Genomic DNA, 16,894 nt, shown 5'->3' on the forward strand with positions numbered 1-16,894 from the left:
TCTTTTTGTGAGAAAGCACATCCTTCATGCAGAGCCTGAGCAACCGCTGTCTGAAATAGTTTGATTATTATTTATTGTTCCTCAAACAACATTGGAATTTACTGAAATAACAATGAAAAGTGAACACAAGGATAAGCAATATAAAATTGAAACTTCAGCATGTCTGATCTATAATTTATAAGAATCCCCAAAAGCCATAAATAATTAGTATGAGACTAAAATTCCTCTGTGCACAGGCATTTTAGTATATAATTCACTCAGGTTAGTTCACAGAAGAAAAAGAGGTTGTACTTCAATCAGCGTTCTCCCAATCTCCTGCTTAATGTTGGTAGAAACACCAGAGAGAAAACATGAACGAGACCTCACTTGATGTGGACAGAATTGGATTGTATTTTGATACCATGCTGACATTTACTTTCCAGGTGCTGTCATGATCAATGTCATAAGGTACCAGAGGATGTCTAGTCCCTGTTCTCACAAGAATATACATTCAAGGCGAGAAATGTGATGAAATTGGAAATGAAGTTTAACATTTGGCTTTCTACTGGTTGCAAAACTTTGTTCATAAAACGTGCTCGGAAAGTGAATCTGTTCGCAAGTGAATTATGTTGAGGTGGAAAGGTAAGAACAGTGGGCGTTGAAAGAGATTTTGGGGCTCCCACTAACTGCAAAATAGTTGCAAAACAAAATTGTAAAAAAGGTTGGTTGACAATCAACAATTATGGAGCTCATTCAGTGTACTAGTTAGTCTGCGGTTGTCTTGATTTTATGCTGCATTGGTCAATCATGAAACAACTTTTTGTTCGGATGGCCAATTCTCATAATCCAGTACAACAGAGAAACAAAGTAAGGAAATGTCAATCCTGGGTAAATGTCTGTCATAATATTTAAGTCCAGACTATGAAAGGAAGGTGATTTTGCCACAGCTGTACAAAGCCCTGCTTAGACCACAGCTAAAATATTGTGCACTGTTCTAGCTACAGTGCTTTAGAATGGACTCAGAAGGAGTGTAGCCCAGGTTCACAAGAATATTATCAGCACTAAAGCCACGTCAAGCAGAACACCAGTGCCCCAAGGCTTCATTTTTTCCCACAGTCCAGAGTTTCTTGTTCACTGTCCAGGGCTTCTCCCGAGCCCACATTGCTTGAAGGTTGTGAACAGCAACACTTTTATAGCTTGGAGCGTCTTTCTTTGTGTCTCTCCTTGGGGGTTTCTCTCTCTGGTGGTTCCTATCAATGGTGTCTTCCAAGTGGCTCCTTTCCTGGTCCAGGAAACTTTCAAGGAATTCTCTTTCAAGCAACCTTCTCTGTCCCTGTCCTGGGACTCCTTTCATTATGACACCTAACTCCTGACTCCCGTGATCGGCATTTTGTATAGCTTTTTTATCCCCAGGGTGCACACACTGGACACTTGTCTCCGGCCTGAAAAGCTCACAATGTGGAACTGTGCATGTGAAGATTACTCCTAATCGCTCATGTATGGAAAATCCACAGGGCATGTTCTGATCTTTGTACGGGGATCAGCTAAGTTCCTTTCTCTTGACGGATGATATTGGCAGTTCTTGGAATTCCAGTCGACTGGACACTTTGCCTTTCTGAGTTTAATGGTTTTAGATTGTAACCTTCGTCTGCATTTTGCTTTGGATCTCTGCTGATTGTTTGTTTTCTTGTTTCTGTCTCATTTCTTTACTTTGTTTGAAGGTAGCAGCTATTTAGGATCCTACGATTCACATCTCCTCCAGACATATCTTTTGTTTCCTTACTTGTCCTTTTGTCATTCCATTTGACCTTTTGATGAAATCTTTGTCTTTTAATTTTCCCTTTCTCCACCCTATCATAGACATTTTCTTTCCACCCTCCCTACCTTTCACTTGCTCAAAACCATTTATATTTCTAACTTTCTCCAGTGTTTGATGAAAAGGCACAGACCTGGAACATTGGCCCAGATCTTCCACTCTCTAGATAGCAGAAGACTGGGTGAAACCTGGAATATATATGCTCTATGAGACCCTTGAAAGTCCCAGCACAAGGATTCTGTGGGAATTGCTTGGGAATTTTCGATGGGAAATTCTCCTGCTCCCTGGGATCTTCCAAAATAATCTCCAATGAGTTAGAGTCGTAGACTTTGGACAGTTTCAACTCAGTTACCTGGATTGTTGTCCAGGAAATATTGGACAGGACAAAACCATATCTAGTTCCTAGATACTTGTATAATTGCCACCCAACCTCAGCTCCTCCCCCAGTCCTACGACTCACTGACCCTCCCATCCCCTCTTGAAACCCAACACTTTGACCTCTCATGACCCTCCTACTGACCACTCCTCCCACCCTCTGATTCCCCCCTAACTCAACCTTACCACCCTACCCACTCTGCCAGCCTCCAGCCTGACACGAACTATCCTTCTACCCTACCCCCCACTTTACCACCCTACCCAACTGGCATATACCCTCTCCCATCTACCACTCTGCTACTCAATGCACCATGCCTACTTACCCACTTACTTCACTCACACTCATTAACCAATACATTAAAAACTTCTGAAATAACCTAAAACTTTTCAGGGTGTTTGTGAATTAAGACTTATCAAAATTTGCAACTAGCATTGTAAAAAAGGGTGCATGGCTAGGCTTACCCCAATGATCCTGCACTATGAAGAATCATAGAATTGTAAAATGTTACAGTGCGGAAGGAGACCGTTCGGCCGATTGAGTCTGCACTGACCATAGTCTCACCCAGGCGCGATCCCCATAGTACCATGTATTTACCCTAGCTAGCCCCCTTTATACTAAGGGGCAATTTAGTTTGACCAATCCACCTAACCCGCACATCACTGGACTGTGGGAGGAAACCAGAGCACCCCGGAGGAAACCCACGCAGACACAGAGAGAATGTGCAAACTCCACACAGACATTGACCCAATTCGGGAATCACCCAGGGCTCTCGTGCTATGAGGCAGTAGTGTTAACCATCGTGTCATTGTGCCACTCTAGAAGGCCACAGATACACTCCATATTTTGCTGAAGAAGCTCAGTTCGGAAATCCAGGACAGAAATGCAGAACTCTGGCCTTGAGCAACATAATGGTAGTGTACTGTCAATCTACTCCTCAGAAGATTCAGACCTCACTCTGTTTCTCTCTCCACAAAGACCTGGTGAGTATTTCCACCACTTTCCGTTTCTATTTAAGTTCAAAATTAATATATGTTTCAATGCAATTCCTGTTCTGAGCAACAAATATGAATTTTGACTTGATAGAAAACAGGTTAGAGCTTAAGATGATGAAATATAAGCTCATAGTGATTTAAAGTTCTGTTTAACATTTCGGTGGTTCAGATTTATCATCGATGACAGTCATAGCACATTAAAAAATTTGATTTTATAATTAAAAACAAAATAAATGTTTTGCTCTAATGCAACAGTAAGCACAAGCTAGTAAACATTTATATCAAGGTAAATGAGTAGAAAATGATTAAAGAAAAAACAAAGTAAAATCTAAGTCACACTTGAATTATCAGTAAGATTTCACATCCAAAATGGATTGTCTAAATGTTCAATTCCTTTCTTACCTGAATGTGGATTCACAGCCAGAATAATCAACGATTAAGTTGATCCCTTCACATTTGAGTAAAGATATTTCAAATTAATTCAGATATACTTCAGAACTGTATTACAAATTTACCATTACTGCATCCCCACAGTGATTAGGTTACTGCCATTGGCTTTATCAGTTTTTAGGAATCGTCGAACAATGAAACCCTTGAATCTGCTCTTTCAAGGCAAATTAAGAATAAATTAGTCAGCCGGAGAGTATGCCTGACAGTTCTGTGCTTTAGCTTCTGGTCACTCATCAACTCTTGAAAAATGCATTGATTGCTCGATCCAAAAATAACAAAGTCCATTGTATTGATGCTTATTCACAACTTAGGGAAAACACAACTTGTTTATTTACAGGTTGAAACAATACAAGGGTTCCAGCCTCATGGTTGCAAACAGCTCCCAAGACAACTCTGAGTGCAGAAGCCCGCACTTACAAGGATGATCCCCCACTGTGCTCCCTGATTGGTCCCCATTACTCTGCAAGTTGATCCTTAAAGGGACAATTACCACATTCCTCCCCCTCTAAGCCCCTTTATACAAATGTCGAAACTCAATTAACGAAATCCCAGATGGTTCATAGTCCCTGACTAGGCTCCAGATGCCGGCATCAATGCCAGGCGACCATATATAATGTATGGCAATGCCCTTCATCGTTGAATAAGCAACGGGATAAGCAATGTGTAATTCCATTAGAAGTGGCTCTTTCCTTCTTACGGGGATAACTATTCTTTCTTTCTAGATTTTGATGCCATGCTAGCAACTCAATTCATTCTTGCAGGTAACAAATAGTTGAATTTCTTCAGAAGCTGGCTCATTGGCCCAACATTTAAGTATCTTGCGTCTCACTTTGGACAGAAGTGGATACTGACTGGTTCAGTAATTGAGTTGCTTTGCCAAAACTGGCAATATATCCAAACAATTCAACGATGTGACAATTTCCTGTGGTACGAGAGCAGCTGTAAGAGTTTCTTGTAAAGGTAGGCAGCTAAGTGCATCTGCAGTCATTATGTGTGTTCCAGGTTGCTGCTTGAATGTATATTCATGGGCGAACAGAATTAATGAACTCCCAACATTGAATTCTCACCAATGTGATTGGCAGGGTAGCCTTGTCTTCCTTAAAAAAAAGAGTTATGTCAACCATGCAATTTCTTGACACCAAAAGCTATTGATAATTCTTCTTTCCGAGTTTGAGTAGCCTTTTCAGCCACTAAGAGGATTCTTGATAAATAATCTATCGGCCTTTCAGGTCTGTCATCCACCTCGTGGAACAACAGTGCACTAATGCTATATGGAGTGGCATCACAGATAAAAACCAATTCATTAGATGGGTGGAGGTATACTAACAAGTTTGAAGAATGAAGCAATTGATTTACTCTGTTGAAAGCTTCTTTCTGGCGAGCCTTCCAAGACCAACATTTGTGTTTCTTCAGCAAAATTGGCAAGAGTAGAGGGTGTATTGGGGGGGAGGGGGGTGAGGGGGCATGTGGGTGGGGTGGAGGGAAGACATTGACAGGTTTGGTAAAAAATACTGATAGTGTTTTACCATTCCCAAAAACAACGTGAGCTCAAATGTGTTTTAAGGGCTGGTGCCTCCTTTATGCTCTTGACCTTGTCTTCCATGGGGTGTAATCCTTGTCCATCTATATGATACCTCAGTGGTTTGCAAAGTATATTTCTCATTCTTAAGGCAAACTCCAGCATCTGGTAATTTCTTCAGAAGTTTACTAGGTGCTCAGATTCTGTTGAACAAGGTGTACCACAACTCATGACAGCCACTGCAGTAGACTCTCCATTGTCATCTGGAAAATTGTACATGCTGAAGACATGCCATAAGGCAGGTACGTATATTGGAACAACCCTTTGGGTGTGTTTATTGTGACATAACCTCGGGAAGCATCATTTCATGATTCTATATATATATATGATTCAAAAGCTTCTAGATTTCCAGAAGACATTTGGCAAGGTGCCGCACCAAAGAAGGCTACATAAGATTAAAGTGCACTGTATTACGGGTAACGTTTTAACATGGATAGAGGACTGGTTAACTAACAGAAAGCAAAGAGTAAATTGGTATTTTTCTGGCTGGCAATCAGTGACTAGTAGTGTGCCTCAGAGATCAGTGTTTGGACCGCAATTGTTTATGATTTACATAAATGATTTGGAGTTGGGGACCAAGTGTAGCGTGTCAAAATTCGCAGATGAGCTCAGATGAGTGTCAGAGCAAAGTGTGCAGAGGACGCTGAAAGTCTGCAAAGGGATATAGATAGTCTAAGTGAGTAGGCGAGGGTCTGGCAGATGGAGTACAATGTTGGTAAATGTGAGGTCATCCATTTTGGTAGGAATAACAACAGAATGGACTATTATTTAAATGGTAAAAAATTGCAGCATGCTGCTGTGCAGAGGGACCTGGGTGACTTTGTGCATGAATCACAAAAAGTTGGTTTGCAGGTGCAGCAGGTGATTAAAAAGGCAAATGGAATTTTGTCCTTCATTGCTAGAGGGATGGAGTTTAAAAACAGTGAGGTTATGTTGCAGCTGTATAATGTGCTAGTGAGGCCACATCTGGAGTACTGTGTACAGTTCTGGTCTCCTTATTTGAGAAAGGATATACTGACACTGAAGGGGGTACAAAAGAGATTCACTAGGTTGATTCTGGAGTTGAAAGAGTTGGCTTATGAGGAGACACTGAGTAGGCTGGGGCTATACTCATCGGAATTCAGAAGAATGAGGGGAGATCTTATAGAAACATATACGATTATGAAGGGAATAGATACGATAGAAGTAGGGAAGTTGTTCCCACTGGCAGGTGAAACCAGATCTAGGGGGCATAGCCTCAAAATAAAGGGAAGCAGATTTAGACTGAGTTGATAGGAATTTCTTCACATAAAGGTTTGTGAATCTGTGGAATTCCCTGTCCAGTGAAGTACCTCATTGAATGTTTTTAAGGCAAGGATAGATAAATTTTTGAATGGTAAAGGAATTAAAGGTTACGGTGAGCAGGCGAGTAAGTAGAGCAGAGTCCACGAATAAATCAGAAAAGATCTTATTAAATGGCGGAGCAGGCTGGAGGAGCCAGATGGCCTACCCTTGCTCCTAAATCTTATGCTCTTATATCCAACTTTCTTTAAGATTCACCTGTATAGGTTTGTTTAGGATTGCATATTTGTCCAACTTGGCAGCTCAATTCACATGCAATCACCACAAATGTGGGTGGTCTTGTCTGGTTTCAATACGAGAACTATGGGTGCTGCTCGTCCCAAGAATGGAACTGTCTGGATAATGCCTGGTTCTTCCAATCACTTTAATTCAGTATCTACAATCTTTCATAAAACACATGGTACCGGTCTTGCCCCAAAGAATCGAGGGATTGCTTCTGGATCTACTTGGATCTTCACTTGCAGGCCTTTTATTTTGCCTAATTCATCCTTGAAGACAATTTCATATTCCTACATCAGTTCAAACAGTCCTCCTTACTTGGAAAATTTAACTTTATTTCCTTCAGCCAATCACAGCCAAAAAAGTATGGTCCTTCACCTATCAGTATGATCACTGTGGATTGGGCAGACTGTTGTCCATAGCTTACAGGTACTATTGAAGTGCCCACTATTTTTATTGCTTCTCCAGTATAAGTTGTTAACTTGGCCACAATACTATACAAATTCAATGGTTGAACTCCTTTTCTCAAGTACTGACATGTATACTCACTTGACACAGTAGCTGATGCCCCTCTAGCAACTTCCATCTTAACAGGCTTCTCATTTACCAGAGCATTGTAACTATAAGGGCTACCTTGCCATCTTTTATACCAAAGAGTGAATGAATATTTAAATTGTTGGTGCCATGCCAGACTCTCCCACATTGTATACTGATGATGTATTATTTAATCAACCACCTGGTAGACTTGACTTGGCTCTCCATCTGTGCCTTAAGTGTCCTCTCCAATGTCAAAAAAGCTCTTAGCTTCTTAATACTTACAGGATTCAGGGGAGCGGTTATACTCACATTGGTAATGTTTTGCTTTAAACTTTGCTGATTGATTTCCTCTCCAAAATCTTCTTGTCTTATTTGTGGCTGAACATCTTTCCTGCCTCATTGTTACTTCATTGGCCTTGATGCCACTGCTGATTACAGGTTCCTGCCTTAACTGATGAACAGTGTTATTTTGTGCAACTCCGGTGCATCTTTTTCAGCACTTATATTGTCTGCGCTATTTCCATTGCTCGTTTGAAATTTATTTCGATCTCTGCAAGTATTTTCCATTGAATCACCTCATTATTCACTCCACAAAGTAATCTGTCTCAAAACATATTATTCAAGGTAGCAAGTCACAGTTGTTTTCTCTGGGGCTCTCCCCCTTTGAATTAAACTTGAACTTCTAGAACATAACTAATGGTTTTGGCCGGAAATATGAATTCACCAATTCATTGAAGCATTGAATCATAGAATCCTACAGTGCAGAAGGAGGCCATTTGGCCCATCGAGTCTGCACCAACCACAATCTCACCCAGGCCCTATCCCATAACCCCATTTATATACTCTAGCTAGTACCTCTGACACTACGGGGCTATTTAGCATGGCCAATCAACCAAACCTGCACATCTTTGGACTGTGGGAGGAAACTGGAGCCTGCGGAGGAAACCCATGCAGACACAGAGAGAATGTGCAAACTCCATGCAGACAGTGACCCAAGCTGGGAATTGATCTCGAGTCCCTGGTGCTGTGAGATGGCAGTGCTAACCACTGTGCCACCATGCCATCCCTTCCCATTCCACAAGGTCACTGAACGATTTGGAGTTAGACACACTTTGGTTTGTGAGACTGTGAGTTGGATGATAAGTTTGAGTTCCACACACTCTCAGGAGAAATGCTTTGAGCGTCATTTCCTCCCCTACTGTGTTTTTTGGAGGTAACCCAAGGCACCTTATGTATTGTGTCCAGTACTCTACAGAGAAGTCAAATAGATCTATCCATCCAAAAAGGGGCACCATGTAAGTAATCTTTTCTTTTCTCAACTTCAATGTAAACTGGGGACTCAACCTGAGGGATGTTTTTTTTTTATCTCATCCTCATTGACCAATTGTATAGCTTGTAATTGTACAGCTCATTCACAAGTCATTTACAAGCTGAAACTATGTAGAGCCTTTCAGCCTCGTGTTTGTAATCAGTTTCTGATATGACCCAGGATACAGAAACCCACATTTACCACAGTGGTCCCCCACCCTGCTCCCCAGTCGGTTCCCTGGGCTATGTGACCTTTATTCTACAGGTTGATCTTTAAACGGACAATCACCACAAATTTGTCGGCCAACATGCCAATGGTTGCACAGTACGATAATGGGGTTGTTGACTAATCACAGCAAGTAATTTTTCTTAATTATTTTGTAAAGCACCCAGGCAGAAAGTGAGATAGAACTTTGGGAACACTGAGCCCAAAGTCATCTGTTCTTCTCATGTGACACTTAACACGTGCCATGTCTGAAATTACTCATTTATTCTTTCTTAAAATGTTACTTTCTGTAAGCAATTGATGTAATTTGCATCAAGTTGAATGAATATGAACCATTCTATAACATTCCAAGGCAATGTATTCCATTGATCATTCGCTGAAATACCCTTTCACAGATCAGCTTTGAACTTACCTCTCTCAACATTTACTGTGCTCTGTTTATAATTTACGAATGTCAATGTTATTTGGCTGAAATGCTCAGTTGTAACAGCTGTTCAAAATGTTTTTATATTATTCCTACCCCTGAAGTTCCTCTTGGTGAAGTAGTTATATACTGTGCTGTTTATGTAGAGTCGAGCCATCCAGCTGCGCTGATATTTTAGCACAGCAGGCCAGGAGATTCTAGCACTCGCCACCTGCAAATTGCTGGGTGTCAGGGTCTGAGTGCGTCTCCCAGTGTCAGAATTCTGGTGCTGTCAGCTCCACACTGAAAATCAGCGCAGAGCTGCGTTACATATTCAGACCCTGATTTTAACGTAATTTAAATATAATTAATGAGCCCAGGACTGAAGTCTCCAGGCCTGCTAGCCTCTCCCCCACCCCCGCCACCACCCACCCACCCACTAACTCTCTCCCACCACCAACCCCCCCCACCCCCCAACCTCTCTCTCTCTCTCTCTCTCTCCCCCCCCACCGGCCATGAGTACTTTCCTCCAGCGGGGTTTCCTATGTCTCCTCACTAATGGGGACCTGGCAGCACAACTCTGCCGGAGTGAAGTGGGGCAATCGATCCCCCCCGCCCCCCCAGGGGGTCAGGCATTGGGGGGAGGGGCTGCCTCTGGTATTGTCCAAGGGGCAAAGTGGCAATACTTAGAAGCCATCTTGGCACTGCCCAACGGACATGGGCAGTGACAAGGGGATGGGGCCTAATGGGATGGGGCCTATGGGGTGATCAGTGGGGGAGGGAGGAAGGCCAGCGATCAGGGCTGGCCATTGGGGTGGGAGTCGCAGCCTGCTGGGGGCGTTCGGGGTGCAGGAAGGGGTTGCAGGAGTTCTAGATGGCTTGGGAAATGTCTGGAAAACCAGCAATCAGGCCATGGGGGGGTTGGGGCGGGGGGGGGGGAGGGGGCGGTGGGGGTTGGTGAGAGGGCCAGCAGTCCAGCAGTGCTGGCCAGTGAGCGAGCTGGCCAGTGATCAGGAGGCCACCAGGCAAGGCCCATTGCGAATGCGCTAATCTCTGCGCTGACAGAATAGCACATGCGCAATGATCTGGTCAGCACTATGCTGCTAGCTTCTCGGGCAGGATGAGGCCCCTCCCACTGATTTCTGGAGTGAATCACACTAATGTTTTCTGCAGTGCACAGAGTGTGGAAGTTTTTTCTGAAACTCCCGCTGAAAAGAAACATGAATTTCTCCAGTTTTCGTACAATTCAACACCTAAGAGATTTTTTTGGGGAGAACCGCCCCCATGTCAGCCTCACGTTTAATCCTTGAACTATACTAAGTTAACTGGTCTGAGTACCAGTTAGCTTTAACATGTGTGGTCTAGAAAATAGAGAAAATTAGCCTCAGTTCTTGTACAAGTCTATGTACATGTTCATCTATTGCAAATAGCATGTTGTTCATTCTGATACATTCATGGTCAGATATCCTGCCAATTCCCAAATGATAATGCTTACATGAACAGTACACTGAAATGCAACTATTCCCTGAATAATGGGTGACAATTATTTGTCAACACTTTCAGAAGAGAATCGAGGAAAATTCAATAAATAACAAAAGGCAATTTTTCTTGAGATGATGGTTCTTTAAAGTCAATGCAACAGAGTAAGGGTCATCTGACCTGGGTGACCAATCGAGGCTCAAGGTGGGGAATCACACTAGGAGGAGGAATTCTTTTAGTTTGAGGCTTTTGAGAATTCATTGCCAATATGCGGCTGTTCTTGAAGATCATGAAATAAATCTCCTTTCGTTCACTAAAGAATCTCTGAAAGTGTGTCATTGCAATTCCTCCTCTAAATTATCTATCAATGTTACCTGTAAAGAAGCTCTTTTTACTTGGTCATAGTCAGTGCATCACTTAGTGAAGGTATACAGCCTGTCCACTGTTAATCACTTACAATCAAGGCAGTTGGATTGGCCTGTCCCATTTGACAGTATCCAATTTTCTGTGATCCACTGCAGAATCCTTTAACTTTAGCAATGTTTAGATATTTAATGCTCAATGAGTGTTTCAGTCAGCTGCTAATGTTGTTGTTATTTCTAACTCTATTTTGTGACAGTACTCAAACTGATGAGCTGTCCAGTGATGGAGAACATGCCCCTGTCTACATCAATGGGGATGAAGTGGAAATGGTCAAGAGATTCAAGTTTTTAGGTGTCCAGATCACCAACAATCTGTCCTGGTCCCCCCATGCCGGTACTATGGTTAAATAAGTCCACCAATGCCTCTACATTTTCAGAAGACAAAGGAAATTTGGCATGTCAACTCTCGTCAACTTTTACAGATGCATCATAGAAAACATTCTTTTTGGTTGTATCACAGCTTGGTGTGGCTCCTGCTCTGCACAAAATCACAAGAAACTACAAAAGGTCATGAATGTAGCCCAATCCATCAAGCAAAACAGCCTCCCATCCATTGGCTCTGACTGTACTTCCCGCTGCCTTGGCAAAGCATCCAGCATAATTAACATGCACACCCCAAACATACTCTCTTCCACTTTCTTCCGTCAGGAAAAAAATACAAAAGTCTGGGGACATGTACCAACCGACTCAAGAATAGCTTCTTCCCTGCTGCCATCAGACTTTTGAATAGACCTACCTTGCATTAAGTTGATCTTTCTCTACACCCTAGCTATGACTGTAACACTACTTTCTGCACCTACTAATTTCCTTCTCTATGAACAGTACACTTTGTCTGCATATAGCGAGCAAGAAACAATATTTTTCACTGTAACTAATATATGTGACAATAATAAATCAAATGGTATAATATTTTCTGTGTTTAACAACACCAATTTATGTTTAAGGTATTGAGTATAAATGTAAAGAAATGTTGTTTCTATTGTGTAAGGTCTGGGTGAGATGACATCTGGAGTATTGTGTCCAGCTTTGGTCTTCTAATTTGAAAAAGGATGTGGTAGCATTGAAGGCACTTCAGAGGAGGTTCACCAGATTCATTCCAGGGATGAAAGTGTTGACATACAAGGAGACACTAAACAGTTTGAACTTACACTCGCTGGAATTTAGAAGGATGAAAGGTATGTAAGATACTTAACATACCTCTGATCAAGGTATGTCAAGTACTAAAAAGGATTGATAAACCAAATGTTTCCTCTTTCGGAGTAATCTAGAATGAGAGGTCACAGGTATAGGTTGAGAGGCAGTAGATTTACAACTAAGAAGAGGAGGAACTATTTCCAGCAGAATGTAGTGAATTTGTGGAACTTGCTGCCCCATAGCACAGTGGAGACTGAATCATTAAATGGTTTCAAGAAGGAAGTAGGTATATTTCTAATGAAAAAAACAGGTTGAAGGGATACGGGGAACAGGCGTGGAGGTGGATTTGAGACCAGGGATCAGCCATGATCTCAATGAATGGTGAGCAGGCTTGAAGGCCCAAATTTGTCTACTTCTGTTCCCAATTCCTATGTTCCTAAATTCCTGTGTGACAAAAGAAATAATTACTTTTTGAAATAGAAACAGAAAATGTTGGAAAATCTCGGCAGGTCTGACAGCATCTGTAGAGAGAGAATAGAGCCAATGACCGGAACATCACCGGCTCAACCGCCCTGATTCCAGGACGGGCAAGGCTCACAGAACAGAAATCTTTGTTGGCCTCAAGCGGCAGTTTACGATCTTGCCCGAGCGAGGTTGTAAAATCCCACCCAATGTTTTGAGTCTGGATGACCTCTTGTCAGAGCTAAAGACAAAGAAAATAGGTCGAGATTTATACTGTAAGGCTGCAGGTGGGAGGGGGGAGGTGGGCGGGAGGGGGGAGGTGGGCAGGTGGGGATGGGTGGGAGGTTGTGTAATTGACCACGGTGGCATAAGCAAAATAACAAAAGGAATGTAAATGGTGATTATAAATACTAAGAATGGTGCCAATAGCTTTCATTAAGAAATCAAAATACATAAATGGCAGAGCAAAGGTACAGAATGTCAAAGGACAACCTGAGGCATGGCAGGTGGCCCAAATAGGTAGAGGGTGGAGGGGTGGGGGCGGCAGTGGGACAAGTGGGAAAGTGAGATTTAGAAGTGAACAAATAAAATTAAAAATACATGATGTGAATATAAAGTAATAAAAATGAAATAATTAGATGAAAATAAATTAAATAAAAGAAAATAGATGGAAGTGGGCTGAAGGTGAAGGACAGACTTCAAGCTCTCATGTCATTGAACTCAGTGTTCAGTCTGGAAGGCTGCAAAGTGTCTAATCGGAAGGTCAGGTTCTGTTCATCCAGTTTGCGTTGGGCTTCAGTAGAATGTTGCAACAGGCCAGGGGCAGACATGTGGACAAGAGAACAGGGAGCTTTTGTCCTTTCACCAGCATCAAACTAGTTAATGTAGCAATCACAGCAAAATCCACTCTGGCCAGATACTTCCTGCTAAAGCCCTTCACTTCTTCATGTTTGAATCCAAACCAGTTTACTGACAGAGTTGATCCTGCCTGAATTAATTTGCCCCGCCTAGCAGAAAACTAAAACATATTTTCCTGAGAGCTTACTGACAAGGCTTTAACTGAATTACATCCTTTTTTAAGAGGAGCTGTGGAGAACAGGAAAAAGCTGTCACATTGCTGAAAACAGAGACATATTGCTGAAGCTTCACATCTTATCACCAGGACATAAATAACTCTTGTGCATCCACTGTATAGCAGCAATGTGAAATTGCTTGCTTAACCTGTTGGTTCAATCTTTTGAGATACTTGCTCTTTCCCGTGTAATTTGAGGTGGCTTGGTACTTTTCCGATCCAAAAGTTCCCTTTGCCTTTGATCCATTAGCAAGTTTGCACAATATACAGTGAACACTGAAAAGATGAGAATAGCCATTGGCCCGCAAGTGAATGTTGCTGTTCGTCTGTTAATACCCAAATCAGAAACTGAAACCAAAGATACTCATGTGATGTTAAATTTTCAATTTCTTAACACTTCTGGACAGAGAGAGATCCAGACAGCAATTTTCAAAACAGTAACTCTCAAAGAAGATCCATTCTCATACAACAGAACCTTCGAAAAAGAGACTGTTATCATGGCAGATTGAACTGCCCAACTTCAGAGAGGGGAAACAAGAGGCACTGCTCTGTCTTGACTCAAAAAAAATCTAAGCTTGAATGTTACGTGTAAAGTCAGCTTCCCTGTCACGGGACCATCTCTATCAAACATCCCAATCAAGACCCACTCTGCAAAATTCCAGGGGAAAACAGTAGAACAGCATTAGTTCAAATTAAAACCAACATTCAAACCATTAGAAACAATACAGGATCACTGGTAGACAGGACAGCGCTGAGTGCATAAGATCACTGCATCAGATCCTGCAAGAACATGGCTCAAATACATTGCTTAAAGGCACAATATCATCACAAGTCCAAAATGAAATTCTTCCTGCCACACATAAGAACATAAGAACATAAGAACATAAGAAATAGGAGCAGGAGTAGGCCATCTAGCCCTTCGAGCCTGCCCCGCCATTCAATAAGATCATGGCTGATCTGTTGTGGCTCAGTTCCACTTTCCCGGCCTCTCCCCATAACCCTTAATCCCCTCTCTTATCAAGAACCCATCAACCCGCTTCTTAAAAATATTTAGCGAGGCAGCCTCCACCACTTCAACGGGCAGAGAATTCCAGAGATTCACCACCCTTTGAGTGAAGAAGTTCCTCCTCAACTCCGTTCTAAACCGCCTCCCCTTTATCTTGAGGCTGTGCCCCCTAGTCCTACTGTCTTTTTTGAGCGGGAAGAGTCTCTCCACCTCTATCCTATCCATCCCATTCATCATCTTATACGTCTCAATGAGATCTCCCCTCATTCTTCTAAACTCTAACGAGTACAAGCCTAGTTTATTCAGCCTCTCCTCATAGCTCAATCCCCTCAACTCCGGTATCAGCCTAGTAAACCTCCTCTGCACTCCCTCCAGGGCCAAAATATCCTTGCGCAGGTGCGGCGCCCAAAACTGCACACAGTACTCCAGCTGCGGCCTCACCAATGCCCTATACAGCTGCAGCAAGACCTCCCTACTTTTATATTCAATCCCCCTCGCTATGAAGGCCAGCATCCCATTCGCCTTCCTGACCACCTGCTGCACCTGCAAGCTGGGTTTTTGCGACTCATGCACAAGGACCCCGAGGTCCCTCTGCACCGTCGCCTGCTGCAGTTTTTCGCCACGTAAGTAATAGTCCTTCCTACCATTCTTCCTACCAAAGTGGACCACCTCACACTTGCCAACATTAAATTCCATTTGCCATTTCCTGGCCCATTCGCCCAGCCTATCTAGATCCTTCTGCAGACTCTCCACACCGTCCGCATAATTGTATGAAATTTAGTGTCAGTGTGATGTTAGGTACTCTTTATTGGTTGATGTGATCAAACAGTATGTTCCTTTATAACACGCAGAGATCAGACTGACCTTAACCAATCCACGCTTGCAAAACTCAAAAAACATCTATTATTACATGTGACACTGCAATTGGATAGCACTTGCTGAATAATATTAATTGCACTTGTAGCTTAACAACAAATTTAAGATAACCAGTTCAGTTCATCATATGGATCATTTACAATTACCTTGGAGCTTAGGGCACCTATAAATGCCCACTGCTTTCTTCACTGCAATGCCTCAGCCAATCAGTGTTGACTGATGATAACTGTCAATGGTCCAGTCCTTCCACTGTCAACAGGGTTTCACATTGCTTGCGCCCTCTACCACCAGGGAACCCACAGCTGGGATCACCATTGGCAGGATGGAAAGATCCCATCATTGGGAATGTTGGAAAAACCTGCCTATAATCTCTATCATGACCACCAGATGGCCCAATGTTCAGCTAGGTAACAGAACTGTAATTATTGTTGTAACATAGGAAAGACAGAAGCCAATTTGAAGACTTCCACACCAGCAATTTGATAATGACCATACAATCTGGCTTTTTAGTGCTGCAGATTGAAGGATAACCCTGATCTTCTTCAAAATAGTGCCATAGGATCTTTTACATCTACCTGAGAAAGTAGATATCTTGGATGAATATCCCATGCACCCTGGACATACTCTCTTCCACTTTCTTCTGTCAGGAAAAAGATACAGAAGTCTGAGATCATGTACCGGCCAGCTCAAGAACAGCTTCTTCCCTGCTGCCATTAGACTTTTGAATGGACCCAGCTTATATTAAATTGATCTTTCTCTACACCCCAGCTGTGACTGTAACACTACATTTTGCACCCTCTCCTTTCCTTCTCCTCTATGTACTTTATGAACTGTATGTTTTTGTCTGTATAGTGCACAAGAAACAATACTTTTCACTGTCTTCCAATGCCTGTGACAAGAATAAATCAAATCAAATGAAATCTCTGAAGATCCAGGTTCTCCTCCGAACTGCACACCATCCTTACTTGGAACTATATCACTGTTCATTTATTGTCACTGGGACAAAATCCTAGAGCTTGCTCCTGATAGTGCTTTCGGTGTATTGACAGCACATGAACTATAGCAGTTTGCAAAGATGGCTCAGCACCAACAAAGGCAATTGGGGATGGGTAATAAATGCTCATATTGCCAATGATTGTCACACCTAAAGAACAAATTTTAAAATATGAAATGTAGCCAAAATGCAAACGCACCATTAATTGAAATAAGTGATTTAA

Source organism: Carcharhinus amblyrhynchos, chromosome 10 (assembly GCF_965287045.1).
Source record: "Carcharhinus amblyrhynchos chromosome 10, sCarAmb.v2.hapA, whole genome shotgun sequence".
NCBI classification, from domain to species: domain Eukaryota; kingdom Metazoa; phylum Chordata; class Chondrichthyes; order Carcharhiniformes; family Carcharhinidae; genus Carcharhinus; species Carcharhinus amblyrhynchos.